Genomic DNA, 20,110 nt, shown 5'->3' on the forward strand with positions numbered 1-20,110 from the left:
CACTTATCAGGGAAAACATTCAGCCTTTGGTTTTTTGGGCTTGACTTATTTCACTTAGCAGGATATTCTCCAATACACAAAAAATACAAAGAACCCAATCAATAAATGGGCCAAAGAACTGGACAGACACTTTATAGAAGAAGACACACAGGCAATTAATAAATATATGAAAAAGTGTTCAACATCTCTAGTAAGTAGAGAAATGCAAATTGAAACAACTCTAAGATTTCATCTTCCTCTAATTAGAATGGCTATTATCAAGAACACAAACAATAATAGATGTTTGTGTGGATGTGGGGAAAAAGGCATACTTTTACATTGCTGGTGGAGTTGCAAATTGGTGCAGCCACTCTGGAAAGCAGTATGGAGAATCCTCAGAAAACTTGGAATGTACCCACCTTTTGACCCATTTATACCACTCCTTGGTTTATACCCAAAGGACCTAAAATCAGCAAACTATAGTAACACAGCCACATCAATGTTTATAGCAGCTCAACTCACAATAGCTAGATTGTGGAACCAACCTAGACGCCCTTCAACAGATGAATGGATAAAGAAACTCTGGTATATATACACAATGGAATACTATTCAGTCATAAAGAATAATAATATTATGGCATTTGCAAATAAATGGATTTTCATTCTTTGTATATTTATTTTTGGCTCTATAACCCTTGGGACCAGGGCTGTGGGTTATTAAGTCTGATGTCTTTGTATTCCTCACCTAGCTGCCAGCTGGGTCTAGGAGCTCTCAGCTTTGAGTCTCCCAGGATAGGGTGGGAGAGACTGGGGACTGCTGATGAATTGTGTAATCCTGTAGCAGGAGTGATGCAGAGGTCTATATTGAAAGTTCCAGTAGTTGGGATTTAGTTTTGGTTGACCTTTGGAACTCCTTTGGTGGGCATTTGAGATTTGATCCATGCCCCCTATTTCTGGGGAGATGCTGTCTCTGATAGATGCCTGGATCTCTGGGGTCTCTGGTAAAATCCACTTCTAGGGTATAGTGACTAACCCTCCACAGGTTTCACCTTCACCACCTAAGTAATTCACCTAAGTGAATGACTGGAGTGCAGATGCTCCTGTGTGCCGCTTTAGGCTCTTAGGGAGGGTCAGCAACAAAGGGAGCTATCTCCACTTGGCATTCAGTGTCCATGTGAGCCCGATAGAATTCTCTCGGTGGTATTTCAGTCACTCACTCTGCAGATCATAAAATGCAACTGCTGGCTACTTCCTTTACATGTTCCTGATCTGTCTCTGCTTGGTGCTGGATGGCATTTATAGATATTCCCTGGACACCGTGGTTGTTTTCCAGGCCAGCAATCTCAGTTCCACCTAACTCTCCACCCCGTCTCTGTGTTCATTAAGATCAACCTCCCTCTCTAATCCACAGATTTCCCCCAGCCAAAACCCATTTTTTAAAAATCTTTAACTCTTTGCCTGTGCTCCCTCTCCCCTCAGTGGCTGCTGCTGCTTCCAGCCAAGCTGGTGCATCTCAAATGAATTATTTCTTTTATTCTTTTCAAAGTTTCTGTGTTTCTACAGTTTCTTTTATCGTCCATTATTAAGTTTCAGTGAGTTCCCTTTGTTATCCACCTTGCTGAGGAGCAGTCTTCCTGTTTTTTAAGCCTGGTTCTGAGGAGCTGCTGGGAAGTGCATCCTTCCTCTAATCTACCATCTTCTAAATGTCACGAAATGTCATATTGACAAAGAATTCCTATATCATGGAGTTGTGGCTAAAGAGAATAGTAAGGTTGCATACAAAGGGGGATGATGTTTTGGCGATATTTGAATTTTGAGAACAAGTCCTGTGGTCCCTTGACCCAGGAAAAATATGGCAGAATGAAGTTTCCAATCAAATGAGAGGCCACCAAAAATTCTGTTGGACTGTATTATACATCTGAAGTAGTTTCTGTGCATTAACTCTAGTTGATTTGGATGTGGGGGTTCATCAGCATTCCTTGGAGTAATTACCATCCCTGGGTGAGACTGGATTTCCGCTAGGCATCGCTGCCTAGGCATATCATCTTCACTAACTACACTGGTGTCAGAAGATTCCCTGGGCCTGGGTCTTTTATCTGTCCCCTGATATTCTGGTTTTCAGGGTAAAGTTATACATTTCTGTTTGTCCAGCATGTAATGCAGATATTAACATTAAATGGTCCTTTTCAAGTGTTATGAACTGAGTTCACAGGTTTCCCTCAGTTACTCATGGTGGTCTAGGAGCATAGTGCAGGCTTATGTAGGAAGGTGCCCACACTTTTCAACAATGGTTGTGATCCCTAATACCATTTGTACCCAATCAGAGTAATTGGCCTAGGTTAGTATTACCTTCTAGAAGAATCATAGAATCATTTGAGCTCACCCAAACTTGCATCTGCTTTTGAAAAAGTATGCTTTCTTCCAAGGATGATTGAGTTATTATCCAAGTTAATGAAGGACCAGACTGGGTCTGCATAGGTAGGATTTAGAGCTGAGATGAGTGAAATTTTCAGTGACTCTGAACCTATAGTCATATCTAGGTACCAAGAAAACCCTCTTCTCTATCTAAGAATTTCAGGAATAGTCAGGTACGATCAGTGATTCTAAAACTTGAGCAAGTATTAGAATTATCTGAAAGGATTGTTAAACAGAATACTTAGCCCTTCTATCAGAATTTCTGACTCAGTAAGCTTGAGATAATACCTGAGAATGTGAATTCCTAATGAATTTCTAGGTAATGATTCTGTTCTGAGAAATATACTTTGAGAACCACTGGGTTAGAGAAATTAGAGATAAGTGATCAGAAAGTCCCATAAACCAGCTATAACCAGAGCATCTTTGGAATAATTTAGAATTCTTGGTTTTGTAAGGGACCCCCATACTAAAGTTGCAACCATGTTTTCTGAGATCATTGGTTTGTCTTTCTGTTGTTGTTCTAATTAGTTATACATGACAACAGAATGCATTTCAATTCATTGTACAAGAATGGAGGACAAATTTTCATTTCTCTGGTTGTACATGATGTGGAGTCATACCATTTGTGTGATCATACATGTACCTAGGGCGATAACGTCAATCTCATTCCACCATCTCTCCCACTCCCATGACCCCCCTCCCCTTACTCCTCTCTGCCCAATCAAAGATACACCATCACCAAGCTCTTTAACCCATGTTTTCCAGATTGACCAGGAGGTTGCACTGAGGTAAACAGCCTATGAACCAAGAGTTCATTGAAGGGCATATGTAAAAATAAACCTTTCTATATAGAAAGTCACAGAATATCCCATGTGTAACTCATTGAAAGATGACACAAATATTTGACAAACTGAACAGTGTCATTAAATACCAGAATGGATTGAGATGTTTCTGCAAAGACAATACCACTTCTTACCTACCCTTTTTGTTTTTCTTAAGGTTGTACATTCTCTGAAAATCTTATTCTGTCAAGTCCAAAGTTTCATGGAACTGGTCCACAGTAGGAATTAACAAGAGTCATTAGTTATCTCAAATGGTAATCATGTTAGAAAATGGTATCCCTAACAGAACAACAAGCTGCTTGTGGGAGATGGTAGAGAGTCCAAGGACTGTTACGACCATTGAGCTTTTGAATTTGCAGAAGGCCTTGACTTTGAGCAAGAGTGAATGTTTCGACTTTGCTGGAACCTAAATTAGGTGAGTGCAACTGCTCACTGGATCTCACTACCAGGAGCAAGTCCCCTGGCTCTTTGTTACAAACCTAGAGAGCTTTGGGTGAAATGGTGGGGATGAAGTAAAGACTTAAAGAAGGTCTAAACAGTGCTGGTGGCAGAATTCTATGGTAAAAAGGAGGGTAGATACTCAGGTCTTTGGTGACTTATTTAACGAATATTTGTGTGCCAAGCTCTTTTCTAGAGATTAAGAGCAAACAAGCCAAAGTCTCTGCCCTCTACTGGAAAAGACTGAGGATAAAGAATAAAGGAAATGAATAAGAACTTTAATAGTCATTTGGTATCTTGGCAGGCTTTCCAATATGCATCTTTGTGGAAGATGGTTATTCATGTGGCAGCAGATTCAGTATGAGTTCAGGTTCCCTGAATAAGGACATGACATGATCCATGAAGTTGTATAATATAGCATTCTTTACTTGAATGTGGGAGGGAGCCAGCTTTAAATCCACTGAAACAAAAATTTCCTTTTCTCAAGGGATTTAATATGGACATGGGGAGCAGGTCTGGAGTGTTGGACAGAGACAGAGAGGAGGTTCATAGTGCCAGAGGGCAAGTTCACTGTGTCGAAGAGGTGCAATACAAGTCTAGCATGAAAGGTTAGGAGTTGAAGTAAAAAGCCAGGAACAGAGCTCTAGAGTGTCCAGTAAAGGTTGCAAAGAGAGGGAAGATAGCAATAAAGATATGCGCATGGGAAAGAATACAGTGGGATGATTCTGGGTGAATACCAGAGACAAAAGCAATGAACCAAGGCAAGATTTTATGAATTCCTAGTGCATTCTTATTTGGGCAGGGAGGATCACTGCACAAAGACCAGAATGCAGCAAATATTCTCTGACACAGAGTAGAAATAAAGGCAGGCATAAAGCACGGTTGCAGAAAAGAAAACAAGATTTAATTGCTGCACTAAGAAATAGAATGATTGCATGCTTATTTAATAATTAATATATGCTTGGACTATATGAAGTGTCTTAGGTAATTAATCCTCCTAATTATACAGAGTTTAGAATGATTGTAATCTTGTATTAGATAGGATAATTCTAGGTACCATAAAAATAAACTTTAAAATGACTTAAATATAATACATGTTTATTTCTTACTCATGTGTCAATACAAGGTAGAGTTCCTGATCAGCAGACAGCCTATCCTATCCTTCAGTCCCAACATTCTCTAAGTCTTTATACTTAGTATCTTCATCTAGTCAACAGAAAGTAAAAGAAGGCACATTCACTTCTTATAAATCTTGGCCCAGAAATGATAAATGTGATTTTCAATATTCCTTTGGTGAGAGCTGGTCACTTAGTTGCACTTTGAAGTAAGGGGGCACTGGACAAGTTTGTCCCTTCCTGAGGATGTCTCCTTACTCTGGAAAGAGGAGGAAAGGGTTTTGTGTTCAGCTAACTCTCTGCAGTCTGCCCCTCTAGCACTAAGTATCTGTTTGCCATTCTTTGCACACTTAGGACACACTCCTCCCTAAGGGAATCAAGCATAAGTAACACCTGCTTTCTGCAATCCCCTCAAATGTTATGATTTTTTGCTGATACATTATCCTCTTCACCAAGTCTAAAAGATCTTTAATCTGGCAACCACCATGCTAAAACATTAAACATGCGATGTTTAACAGAGGTAGCATATATGCAATTAGAGTTGTCATCTGGATTAAAAAAAAAAATGGAAGCACATAGCAGTCACAGAACCACAGCAGTATGAAATACATTGTCAAGAACCTATGTCTTGGGAACTGGGGAAGTTCTTAATTAGACTGGTTCTGCTCTCAGGAGAAGCTCCCTTGTTCACTTTGGCTCTCTTTTTCAGAGATTCTTCTCAGTCTCGAATCTTCCATGGCTCTGTTGGAGATATATGCAATCTTTGGGAGCTGCCTAGTTTTCATAGCCTTCTTATTGTTCATGCAATCTGGGGTTGTGTCATTTTTTTTAATACATCACAGGTTTTGGGTTAGGGTATGATTTTTTTTTTTTACATATTGGTCAGTTCTTTCTAAATTTTGCTTTGGTAATAAGCAATGCCCAAATCTCAGTGGTTTACAACAATAGAGCTTCATTTCTTGCTCACATTAAATGTCAGTGGTGGTTTGGCAGCCCTTTGTTTTATGTGACTTCTTCACTTAGTGATGAAGTCAGAATACAATCTCCCTTTAGTAATATAGAGCCCTCAGAAACTTAATAGCCTTCAATCTATTTGTTTCCAATTTGTCCCATCTGTAACAACACCCAACCTTTCCTATACAGAGCTCTCAAGTCTACTTTGTTTCTTAGCTTCCCTCCCCATTGACCTTTCTCTCAATTTAATGAGACTCTCTAAAACCACAGGCATAGGTGAAAAAGTAACACCCTCTATCCTATCTTTGCTGTAGGTCTAAGTGACTTTATTTGACTGAGGAGGCTTATTGGACCTCTGTCACCACTGTTTGAAGGGCCTACTTCAAACTTATTTTCCATTGTTTAGGGTCCAGTTGCAGTCTTTAATACTGGAAGTCCCACTTTTCTGTACTCTCTTCATTCCCTTTCTTAAAAATTTTTCTCTATTCCCTTTTACAATCAGATAATCTTTGCCTGAGTTCATCACTTTAGTTAGCAGTAACTTACTAATGTTGCCACCAAGCAATTGTACATAAACATTAAGGTTCTAGCATCTTCCAGTTCCCTCTGTACCCTCACATGAAAAGCTCCAGACTCAGTAGATACTTTGTCTTCCTTCCAAGTTATTGCAGATGATGTTTTGTGATTACATATCTCCATCATTCCAGAATTTGATATGTTTTCTTGTTACCTACCACCTGCTTTTAAGCTAGTACCATATATTTTAGGGTTTTGTTTTGTTTTTGCTGTTGTTGTTATGGTAGCATTGTGTTTCAATTAACCAATTTTTGTTAACTAGGATAACACTAGGCACTACAACAAATAGATTTCTTAAAAATATATTCCCTCAAACCAAATAGAAATTTATTTCTCACTTGGATTAGCTGTTCAAAGTGGGTTTCCCATTGTCAAAGGTGATTGATTCCTCCAATGCTGTGACTCCATCATCCTCTAGTACAGAAGTTGGTACACTGCAGCCCATGGACCAAATCTAGCCTGCTGGTTGTTTTTGTAAACAAGACCTTATTAGAACACAGCCATATCCACTCATTTATGTTTTACCTATACTTGCTTTTGCATTAACATCATAGATGGGAATAGTTGGAATAGAATTATTATGATCTGCAAAACCAGAATGGTTTGTATCTAGCTTTTCATAGATAAAAGATTGCTGGGGCAAAGAAAAACTTGCTGATACTTACTCCAGGATATTTTCCTACAAGGGGAAAGAGGATGGAGAAGGTACAGTGATTCTGAAAGCCTGGTCCAGAAGTGTCACACAGACTGAGGTTCCCATTTCACTCTCATGTGACCTCACTTGTATGCACAATGGTTCTAAGTGTCGTCTGTGACCAGGCAGCCATGATGCCCCTTTCCAACTACAATTGCATGCTCTGTGAAAGGAATAAGAATTTCCATGGACAGCTGGTCATCTCTGCCATAATACCTATCTTGTGGGATTTTTTAAAAGTAGCCTTTTTTTTAAAAGTTAGTAACTTGACTGATTTGGAAGTATTATATCAAACCAGTCAAGAATTTGGACTCTAGAATTAGAGAGACCTGGATTTTAAAACCAATACCTCAATAGATGTTATTAATATATTCTTGTCTCCACCAACAGTAGAAGCTCTTGCAAGACAGGTGACTAGTTAGCATCTTCATATGTAGCTGAGAAGTTGCAAACACTAGCCTAGAAGGTCTTTAAGATTCCTTCCAACTTAGAAATATTCCATTTGTTCCATTTATTTTACTTGAGCTCTACTGTGTGAGTAGTAGAGTCACAGAGAAGAATGAAGCCGGGTCCCAGCTGTTGGGGCCTTTACAGTCTAAAGAGGAAAATAGATGCATCAGTCCCTAAACTTAATACCTGGGTGTGGAAACGCTGAACTGGTGATGTACACAGCACCCAGACTGAACTACTAAACACCTACACTCTCTGGGCTTAACTGTTAAATTGCCCCATCAGCTGGATCTTTTTTTGGAATACCATCTTTACATATTCCTTTGGAATTCATTCTTGATCTTTGACTCTCGATGGCCCCCTTGCCCTAGAAGATTCACTTTTTCCCTGTGTTAATTTGCCATGCTTACAGCACACACTCCTATACATACAACTTTGTTGTTAAATATATATATTTTTAATTGAAAGTAATTGAAAATAGATGTTTTATTCCAGGAAGTTTTTGAATACCTCCATTTAAAAAAAAATTGCTGGTCTTCCCTTTGGTATTCTCTAGACCAGTTTTGAAATTTCATCTGTAGAGTTCTGGAGGTTCATGGACATGTTCTATAAAACCTTTAATATTGGCAAGAGCTTTTTAACTTCATGTGTTTATTTTACTGATAAACTTAAAAATTAATGTAAGCATATTCTGGCTAATCAAAATTACTACCTTCTACCAGGTCAATGTTTTGTAATCCTAATGCCTGAACTTGTGTTTATACTTTTGATTGTGTTAGTCTCAAATGGCAGTGTGGATGGCTGTCTGGTTTCAAAGTGATAAGAAGATACAGAAAAATGGTGGGAAAATTAAGTCATGAGGACTCTGATCACATGGGCATGCAGAATTAAAAAAGAGGTAATCAACCTATCTATCTCCTCTAGGATTGTGCAAGTGGGTATATTGTTCAGATACTAAGCAATAATAATTCATTAATAATAAATATGCTACAAAATATTCATTATTTAAAATATTGGACTAAATAATCATAAACAGATTTTTTAAAAGAATATTAAACACAAAGTAAATAACTTACAGAGTTGACCCTTCATGAAAATTATTCTAGGACCATTATTTACTGGAAAAGATTTGATTTTATAGGAGGGCTATTTATCCTGAACTAGAAAATAATATCAGAGTTAAAAAAAAAACACATAATTTTTTTGCATTAAAATTGTTGAAGTCAAAGTTAAAAACTGATTTTATATATAGAAACTGACTTGAGGCTGCATCCTTACATATTGAATCCTATATTAGCAATACAGATCCAACACAACAATAGCATGCATTGCATTAAATTAATGCTTGTTAATTTGAATTTTGATGGTTGTGCAGCTTTGTCAGGATTTAAATTGCAAATTGCTTTTTAAAAATTATTTATTTAAAAAATTTTTTTACAGACTGCATTTTGATTCATTGTACACAAATGGGGTACATGATTTCATTTCTATGGTTGTGCACGATGTAGATTCATACCATTCATGTAATCATACATGTACATAGGGTAATGATGTCTGTCTCATTCCACCATTTTCCATACCCCACCTCCCTCTCATTTCCTTCTACATAATCTAAAGTTCCCTCATTCTTCTCTCACTCCCTACATCCCCACCCCCATTATATATCATCCTCCACTTATCAGGGAAAACATTCGCCTTTGGTTTTTTGGGCTTGGCTTATTTTGCTTAGCATGATGTTCTCCAGCTCCACCCATTTACCTGAAAATGCCATCACTTCATTCTTCTTTATGACTGAGTAATATTCTATTATGTATATATACCACATTTTCTTTTTTTTTTTCATGGTTCCAGTAGTACTTTTATTGAAAATCAAAATGAAAACTTACCCTACTGATTTATTATCATAGATTTTTACATAAAATTGTAGCCTGCATGGTTCTTTTTTTTTATTGTAAACGAATGGGATACATGTTGTTTCTCTATTTGTACATGGAGTCAAGGCATACCATTTGTGTAATCATAAATTTACATAGGGTAATGTTGTTTGATTCATTCTGTTATTTTTTCCCTTCCCCCCCACCCCGCCCACCCCTCTTTTCCCTCTATACAGTCCTTCCTTCCTCCATTCTTACCACCCTCCTTATCCCTAACCCTAAACCTAACCCTAAAGCTAATGCTAACCCCTCCCACCCCCCATTATATGTCCTCATCCACTTATCGGCGAGATCATTCGTCCTTTAGTTTTTTGAGATTGGCTTATCTCACTTAGCATGATATTCTCCAATTTCATCCATTTGCCTGCAAATGCCATAATTTTATCATTCTTCATTGTGGAGTAATATTCCATTGTATATATATGCCACAGTTTCTTTATCCATTCATCAACTGAAGGGCATCTAGGTTGGTTCCACAATCTGGCTATGGTGAATTCAGCAGCAATGAACATTGATGTGGCTGTATCTCTGTAGTATGCTGATTTTAAGTCCTTTGGGTATAGGCCGAGGAGTGGGGTAGCTGGGTCAAATGGTGGTTCCATTCCAAGCTTTCTGAGGAATCTCCATACTGCTTTCCAGAGTGGCTGCACTAATTTACAACCCCACCAGCAATGTATGAGTGTACCTTTTTCCCCACATCCTCACCAACACCTACTGTTGCTTGTGTTCTTGATCATCGACATTCTAATTGGGGTGAGATGAAATCTTAGGGTAGTTTTGATTTGTATTTCTCTTATTACTAGAGATGTTGAGCATTTTTCATATATCTGTTGATTATTTGTACATCTTCTTCTGTGAAGTGTCTGTTCATTTCCTTAGCCCATTTGTTGATTGGATTATTTGTATTTTTGGTGTAGAGTTTTTTGAGTTCTTTATATTTTCTGGAAATTAGTGCTCTATCTGAGGTATGATTGGCAAAGATTTTCTCCCACTCTGTAGGCTCTCTCTTCACATTTCTGATAGTTTCCTTTGCTGAGAGAAAGCTTTTTAGTTTGAATCTATCCCAGTTATTGATTCTTGCTTTTATTTCTTGTGCTATGGGAGTCCTGTTAAGGAAGTCTGATCCTAAGCCAACAAGTTGAAGATTTGGACCTACTTTTTCTTGTATAAGATGCAGGGTCTCTGGTCTGATTCCGAGGTCCTTAATCCATTTTGAGTTGAGTTTTGTGCAGGGTGAGAGATACGGGTTTAATTTCATTCTGTTGCACATGGTTTTCCAGTTTCCCCAGCACCATTTGTTGGAGAGGCTATCTTTTCTCCATTGCATATTTTTGGCCCCTTTGTCTAGTATGAGAAAATTGTATTTATTTGGGTTTATGTCCATGTTCTCTATTCTGTACCATTGATCTACCTGTCTATTTTGGTACCAATACCATGCCGTTTTTGTTACTATTGCTTTGTAATAGAGTTGAAGATCTGGTATTGCAATACCCCCTGCTTCGCTCTTTCTACTGAGAATTGCTTTAGCTATTCTGGGTTTTTTATTCTTCCAGATGAATTTCGTAATTGCTTGCTATATACCACATTTTCTTTATCCATTCATCCATTGAAGGGCATCTAGGTTGGTTCCATAGTTTAGTTATTGTGAATTGAGCTGCTATCAACATTGATGTGACTGTTGTCACTGTAGTATGCTAATTTTAAGTCCTTTGAGTGGGATAGCTGGGTCGAAAGGTGGTTCCATTCCAAGTTTTCTGAGGAATCTCCATACTGCTTTCCAGAGTGACTGCACCAATTTGCAACTCCACTAGCAATGTAAAAGTGTGCCTTTTCCCCCACATCCACGCCAACATCTATTATTGTTTGTGTTCTTGATAAAAGCCATTCTAATTGGAATAAGATGAAATCTTAGAGTTGTTTTAATTTGCATTTCTCTAATTACTAGAGATGTTGAACACTTTTTCATATATTTCTTAACTGCCTGTATATCTTCTTCTGTAAAGTGTCTGTCCAGTTCCTTGGTCTATTTATTGATTGGGTTCTTTGAATTTTTGCTGTAAAGTTTTGTAAGTTCTTTATAAATTTTGGTGATCAGTGCTCTATCTGAAGTGTATGTGGTAAAGATTTTCTCCCACTCTGCAGGCTCTCTTTTCACATTGTTGATTGTATCCTTTGCTGAGAAAAAGCTTCTTAGTTTGAATCCATCCCATTTATTGATTCTTGCTTTGATTTCTTGAGCTTTGGAAGTCTTGTTAAGGAAGTCTGATCCCAAGTCAACATGATGAAGATTCAGGCCTACTTTGTCTTCTATTAGGTGCAGGGTCTCTGGTCTAATTCCTAAGTCCTTGATCCATTTTGAGTTGAGTTTTGTGCAGGGTGAGAGATACACATTTAATTTCATTTTATTACATATGAATTTCCAGTTTTCCCAGCACCATTTGTTGAACAGGCTATCTTTTCTCCATTGTATGTTTTTGGCTCCTTTGTCTAGTTATAAATTGCTTTTGCTTTTTAGATAGACAGCAGCTATGAACACACATTTATTTTACATTCAAATAAAATGTGTGCATATTTATTTCATATTAAAAGGACATAAGACAACATGTGGGGGTCACTGTAACAACACCTTTCCATTTAAAATGAGAAAACACATTATTTAAGCTGCAGACGCACTGCATCTGAGAAAAACTGAGTCTTGGGGAGATCAAAAGTTCTAGTCTTTGAATCAGCAGAGATTTCAAGGGAAGACTTTGTGTAGAAAATAAACAAAATAAGGACAGTGTAGTGAATTTTGCATGATACTACATAATAGTTCATTTAATGGAATTTCCATGAACGGATCTTCCTAGTATTTTTGAAGACTAACATAGTCCTATAAAATATGATAACACATGGTAGGTTTTTTAGTGATTTTATTTGACAAAGTTTTTATAATAAATTTTATAGTTTCAAAGCTGTAAACCCCTGCTTGCCCACCAAAACCTCTGGTTTTCAGTGTCTGTTGGTCTAACACTCAAATCACTCACTCATTTCAGAGCACACAGGAGCTCACAAGCCATTAATCCTGACACTAGATTCCTCTTATTTGCAATGAGACTGATTACTCAATTAATAGAAATAAAACAGTCCAAAACAGGGAAACAACATATATGATTCATACACAGTTCTTTTTCTCATTTAATGCAAATGAATGGACCTTAATTTGCCCATATTGTGATTCAGAATCACAAAAATAGGAGTCCACCTTTTGGTGTATAAATCACATTCCATTTTGAGTTATTTAAAGTAGAACAGGACAATCAGAAAAATGAGAAATTACACTCCATTTATGTATGATCTATCAAAGTGTATAAATGTATCCTACTGTCATGTACAACTAATTAGAACAAATACAAAAATTTAAAAAAATTAAAGAGTAGACACATTAAAAAAATAAAATGGAGCAGGAAGTGAATGTACTTGCCATCAATCTGAATGCAGAATAATTTGCCTAACTGCTTTGCTCAGTTTTTTTTTTTTTTTAATTGTAAACAAATGGGATACATGTTGTTTCTCTGTCTGTACATGGCGCAAAGGCATACCATTTGTGTAATCATAAATTTACATAGGGTAATGTTGTTTGATTCATTCTGCCATTTTTTCCCTTCCCCCCCACCCCTCCCACCCCTCCCCTCCATCTATACAGTCCTTCCTTCCTCCATTCCTGCCCCCCTCCCTAAACCCAACTCCAACCCCAACACTAACCCTTCCCACCTCCCATTATGTGTCATCATCCACTTATTAGCGATATCATTCTTCCTTTGGTTTTTTGAGATTGGCTTATCTCACTTGCTTTGCTCAGTTTTTAACAGTTGTATTACTTATACCCATTTTAACAAAAATTTTTAGTGATTTAGCTTTATTAGTTTTTAAATCATTCACTTTTTTCATAGACATGCCTCCTTTTGCATCAATATTTTATTAATTCATAGAATATTTTAAATATTGCATCAAAAATAAAATAAAATAAAATATTGCATTAAAGGAGTTTGGGAGCCAACCCTACTGACTCTTGCTAAGCAAACATCTTGATGGGTGTGAGGAGCATGAGGATTATAGAATAGACTCCTTAAGCAGTAAGTGCCATGAGCAACAATCAGATGTTCTACAGAAGGAGTGGAAAGCATCATCAATTTTAGCAACGTGAATAGATCAGTGAATAACATCAGTCAAAAAACAAACATCTGCACAATATAATGAATATTTTTAAAAATTAAGGGCGACATGCTATGGAAACTTTAGGGAGGGAGCAACTTACTGCATGTATCCTAGATCTCCTCAACCCTTTATTGCACAACAGCAGGAGCCAAAAATACCTTTACAAAGTTGTTTCCATATATTCACTAGTCAAAATAGTAGTGGGCTATTCCAACATAGATCTGGGTTTTTTTTTTTTCCCTTAAGTTTGAGGGATAACTCATTTTATATTTATAGTTGTTTTAAATTATCAGTAATTGCTGTAGCAATTGTTGTTTTTAATGATCTGCTGTTTTGTGTTGTGAAGAGTTAGAATCCCAGCAAACCTTTTTTTATCCTCACAGGAAGGCAAATTCTGTGCTCTGACAGTTCATAGATCATTGCACATGGTTCCTCCTGCTGGAGTATCCAGCTACCTTCTTTTCATTTGCTCATCCTTGTGCCAATCAAGACTCATCTCCATGTTCTCTCCTTCTGACTCCAGTCCTTGCTGGTCTCTCCCTTTACCAGCACTACAGCACTCTGACATTTAATGATGCCCTGCCTTGAATCACACACTGCCCAATCTGTGTGTATCTTGTCCCTCCAAAACAGACTGCAAATCCCTTGGCAGAGGATTACATCCCCCCCACGTCTTTCTCCTGTTCACCGAATCACTAGATCACCGATAGTTTCTTGTTAAATTGAACTGAAATGCCAGCAGGCTGCCAGAATAACAGTGTAGATTTTTGAACAATTATTAAATTTTTATTCTATATTAAGTACCCAGAAAGAGGTTTAGAATGTATAGCCCTTTGCCTATTACATCCAAATGAACTGTTTCCTGTGTAGGTGCACAGAGGAGTTGGGAAAATTTTAGATAGATTTACTAAAATTAAAAAAAAAAAAAAAAGAAAGAAACCAGATGGTTCATTCATCTACTGCCCTAGGTTAAGTGCTGGGAGAAAAATTGTCTACTATTTCTACAAACTTAAGGAAGGCCATGTCATGCTTACTCATTCTGTTAAAATAATGTCTGACACTGAAAAATGTTAGTTATCCTAAAAATTGTTTGCTATCATTGTCACCATCATCACTGCCGCAAACATAACCCAAGCCCTAACATAGGAGTTGATTATTCACTTTCCATCAACAGTGAGAAGAGTTGAGCATGGAATTTGAGATTCACAACAAGAACAAAAAGTCTAAATAAAATTTTTGCCTTGGGAAATTCTCTTTGCAAATTCTCCATCTGTTTCACCTGTTTGATGAAATGAAAAGGATTTCCCTCTAAATTTTTCCATTGCTTCCTTTCTTTCTTTCAGAAGCAATTTTCTTCCAGTAGGAACACTGTGTATTGTAGCCTAATATATCTTCAATGCAAACTCTGGGACTTAACGGGAATTTCTGATAGAAAAGTTCATTCCTTCTCTTCTCTCTGTTGCTCTGTAAAGTGTTCCTATTTATTATTTTTAGCTATCTTGTCAATATTTGACCCAAAATAATCAGCCATACTAATATAAGAGAAGGAAAAGTATACATTTTTCTTTCTGATTTTCTTATTCTGGGTATCAGAAACCAGTACGAGAATTTTATTTCCTGTGTCAGACCAAAGTTGTGAGCTTTCTTCCTGTGGATAGGAGTGCCTCTTGGGAAAACATTAGCGTTAACCCTTGGAGCAAGTGAAGCATTGATACCATGGGAAGGAAGTAGCATTTTTAAGGAAGAAACTTGATACAGTAGTATAAACAGAGGTGAATTTCCCCACTGTCAGGTTGCTCTCACACTACTACTTTTGAGAATCCTTCGAAGAGGAGGACTCACTGAAAACTTAAGCTCCTGAAAAGGGAGGATCTGCAGTGAGCAGAGAGCATACTCCAGAGGGGATTGCAATGGAGGAGACTCTCCTATACAACAAGCAACATCACAAAGTAACAAGGCTCCTCTACACAGAGAGAAGGAAGGCCTATTAAAAGACAAAGGAATGGTTTTTAGGCAAGATTCTTTTCCATACAATGTTCTGTTGCTGACCCCAAAAATATTCAAGCACATATGAATGGTGACTTTTTTCCATCTGCCTGTCCAGTTTTGAGTCTTTGTAATTCTACCTTTTCCAAGGTTCTCTAAGTTCATCCTCCCTGTATTTGTCAAGGTTTGAAACAGAACCAAAAGAATGTGTTTCTGTGTGTTTGTATATAATGTATGGTTTATTGTAAGGAATTGACTAGTGATTTTTGGAGGCTGCTAAGTCTCAGGTTTCAAGTTCTGCAGGGTGAATTAGCAAGATGGAGTCCCAGGAGAGCAAATGGTTTCATACTAGTCCAAGTCTAAAGATTCTAGAAACGAAGAGCCAATGATGTGTTGTTAACTGTCCTAAGACCAACAGGTTTGAGACCTAGGAAGAAAGATTGTTTCAGTTTGTATCCAAAGGCAGGAAGAAAAGCTATGGTCCCAGTTCCAAGGTATTCAGACAGGAGAAATTCTCACTTGCTTGGAGGATGATAGGCCTTTTTGTTCAATTCTTCAACTAATTGTACAAGGCCCACCTACATTAGGGAGAGAATTTTGCTTTACTCAGTCTGTTGATTTAAATGTTAATCTCATCCCAAAACACCCTCAGAGAAACACCCAGAATGTTTGACCAAATATCTGGCTATCCTTGGTCCAATCAGGTTGACAGAAAATATTGGCATCGTATTTCCCCAGACAGAGGTAGAGATATGTGTGTGTGTGTGTGTGTGTGAGAGAGAGATAGAGAGAGAGAGAGAAAGGCAACATGCTTTCATCTCTTTTCTTAACACTGATAACCTCATGAGAAATTATTGAAGACAGCATTATTTATTATTCATTATTCCTCTCAATTTTGTCATTGTTGTAGGTTAGGTTACGAAACTGTTACTATATAGAATGCTTATTAGGAATTTCCTATTAGGATCCATACCTGTAGCAAGAAGGAAATGGGGTGGAATTTGAGTAAAAAGAGAACCTGAGCTATGTTGCAGCCTGACGATATGGAACTCTGGAATTAAATAGCTACTTGTAGTGGTCTCATGTTGGGCCAAAAGAGTCAAACCTTTACACTCTTGTTTTTATCAGCCACTGGATACAAGCCATCTTGCCAAGGTTCTGATCTTAAGAAAAGCAGCTCTCTATGGCTCAACTTCCACTGAAGGAACTGACAGCTCTGCCAAGGGAATTCCCATCTGCTGGAGCAACAAACCTATCCTTGGAGGGAGTTGCTGGGACCTTCCAACCTCCACCAAGATAGTTATGGCTTAAATACCATGTTCTGTTCTCCATAAGGACTTCAGTAATTCTCAGATGTCTCTTTTTTGCTGTTGTTTAAAATGGAAAGATATTCTAAAAACTGTAATTTAAATTAAATTAATTATTCATTATTTGGAGGTAAAATAATTTTATTTCACAGCTGTTTTTAAGATCACAGGGGCACTATTTTCTTCATATAAAAACAAATACTTGCTACAGTTAACCTATTAGTACAGATACCTGTACTTACTAGAAAATGATTATGTAGACATTCTGAAAGACAAATACTCCTCATTATATGGTTTCAGTGAAGTTGCTTGGAAATATCTCACATCTGAACTCTTTCCTAAAATATACTATTCCACTGCTCTGCATCTTTTGATTAAAACATGGATTACTGTCAACAGTGTATGTCCTGCATTCTTGCATATTTGATAATATACATTCAGATTGGTTTATTACTTAAAGTTCCATTGGTTCATCATTCTTTTCTGCCAGATCATTAGCAGGTTGAGCCTTTCTCTGTGGTCTTTCTTCAAGACTTTTCAAGAACGGAGATACATCATCACCATCATCCTTTATAGTTAGGTTCCGATCTGCAGGAAATGTCTTTCTTAAAGCAAGCAGATCATGTTTAACCACTTTGTTTAAGATGTACTCCGTCACCTCAGACTTATGTCTCTCCAAGTAAGTGCATGCTGATTGGGAATGAGCTCCAATGACATAACTCTGAGTCACAACAGTTAGAAGATAGACAGGTCTAGAAAATGTGAGGACCCATATTATCATAACCAGTAATAAGCAACCCAACACCATATGGTCTCCAGTCATATTGTGTGTTGGTATCTGGGTCTTACTTCCAGTTAAAGATACAAGATGAGACATAGGAAGTGGTCTATCGAATACAAGTCTGGAATCTGAGCATTCCTGGCTCACAAAATTACATAACAGTCTAGTTCCATAGTTGAGATATCAATGTGGTTGTCAATGTGGAGAACTTTTTCTGGTGAACTGAAAGCTCCGACTGTACCCTCTTCAATGTGATCAACACTGTGTGCATTTTCCATTTCCGACCAATTGTGGCTGAACCTTGTTTAATAGCATCCACTGTCTACTCAATTTGAAGGCTCCAAGCAGGGACATCATTGTCATACTGGTCGAAACATAGTACTGGTGTGGATCTGGCTGCCCATTTTCTGCAAAATTGCTAATGAAGGAAACTAAATGTATTTTTTTAACTGATACATAAAGATGTAAAATTGTGTATGTTAGTGGGGTACTGTATACTCTTTCAAAGGTCTCTTTTTGAAAGGTACAAAAATAAAGCTAAACATTTGTCATTTCTTCCACTTTGTATTTATGCCATAACCAAATTCTTTTCAAGGTACTATGAATGTTCCTTTTCTTTTCTCTTTTATTTTATCATAACTTGAAAATTTTTAATTATATATAACTAGGGGGTGCAAAGTAAGGCTGTGATTTGTGAATGTACTGAGGGATAATTACATCAAGTTAATTACCATATCTTTCACCTCAAATAATTATCATTTTTTGTGGTGAGAATATTTGGAGTGTACAATACATTTTTACTAATTATACTCACCAGGTTATGCAATCAATTTCAAAAAGGAAGTCTTATTTCTCCTGCCAAACTGCAATACTGACATTCTGGTACCCTTTGACCATCACCTCCCCATTCCCTGCACCTTGAAAGTCTCTTCACGTCGTAGAAGAATTAAATAAGGATGTATTTATAAAGACAAAAACTGACCAAAGATCAGTAGTCCAAAATAGTATGGAAAATCTTTCTGTTTTAGAGTAAAAAGTGATTGGACTTAATTTAAGACCTGATTTTTTTTATCTTGTTTACTAACTTACTATTCCTAAAGCACTGATTTGACTTAATTTTCATCATAATCAATGAAAGAATTCAGATTTTTGCGTTTACCTTACAGTCCGTGACAGAGCTGAGAGTCATGGCGAAATTTCTCCATCCTAAGATAAAAATCTAATCTCCCTGAATAAGAACCTCAAATCCTCAGTTTGAAAGAGTTGCCTAACCTCAGTGCCAACACTGGCTGATCCATGAGCACACTTGATGTAGGTTTCAATTCCAGACATCTTTCTTGGTAGAAAAAGAGAGGAAGGAAGAGAGAGAGAATGTTTACGAGCAAGAGAGAGATCAATCACTTGAATTACATTTTAATATTTTCTATCCATACTGAATACATTGAGTCTAAAAGCAGAGCATAAAAACCCAACTCAGCTGAAATATGAACTACCATTTGTTATTATCAATGCTGTATGTCATCATTACCAGCCTCATATTTCAAGAGGACAGCTGGTACTTCCAAGGTCAATGACAGTTTTATATAAAAACCCCAAATGAAAGGACTACAGAGATCAAAGATTTGGGACAATCATAAAGAGAAAGATTGCCATATGCTAGCTCATCCATTCCAAAAATTGGCTTTTTATTTTTGGTACCTATGATGAAAGAATGGGCAGAGATTGAAAAGGAGGATTTAATGAAAGCTATCAAGATGACACCACACTTCAAAGTAAGTTAAATATTCTATAGGAAAAGTCACTAAAGAGAGCTATACACACACAATGGCTACTACCAAATGTCCACTCCCTGTTGCTGCATTCATTTTGAGAAGGCTTGATGCTAATTTGAACCAATTCAATTATACAGCAGGATAATAATGGTCTCACACACAGATGAAAACAAATCAAAATCAGCTCTGTGGTACCAAGGAATAGATATGGACATACTGTGTTAGTTTTTCAATAACCTTAGTGTACTTACATTAATGGGAGAGGAGGGACACTAAGTCTTCAAAGCTTTTGTATTTTCAGAGCTAAACAGGAATACAGTTATGACCAGACCTCATGTTTTCTTGCTACAGAATAGGAGTGGGGTTACTATGAGAAATTACCTAAATCCAGGTCACTTCACTGCATGATGCCAGCATCTGCTTTAGTGACCTTGAGTCTGTCCAGGAGTGAGGTAGAATGATTCAGGCACTTGGGAGCAATGGGAGGAAATGCAGGATGTTCCCAATTATTTCGGCTTCCCATGCTGCCAAATTTACACATTTACCTTCATTTTAGAGTCATGAGTTGAAGCTGTTTGGAGAATACTGTGGAAGGAAGGAGTGACTAAGCTAGAAAAGTGGAGAATATTGCCAAGAACCAGGAAAAAAAAAATATGTATTAAGCAAAGTA

The 20,110-nt window shown here is 37.3% G+C and overlaps 1 pseudogene; it reads right to left on the bottom strand.

The window, feature by feature from the left end:
* Nucleotides 1-17,341: 17,341 nt before the first annotated feature.
* Nucleotides 17,342-18,857, bottom strand: LOC124982933 (proteasome subunit alpha type-1-like; annotated as a pseudogene).
* Nucleotides 18,858-20,110: the final 1,253 nt, after the last annotated feature.

The sequence above is a fragment of the Sciurus carolinensis genome, chromosome 4, assembly GCF_902686445.1.
Source record: "Sciurus carolinensis chromosome 4, mSciCar1.2, whole genome shotgun sequence".
NCBI lineage: Eukaryota > Metazoa > Chordata > Mammalia > Rodentia > Sciuridae > Sciurus > Sciurus carolinensis.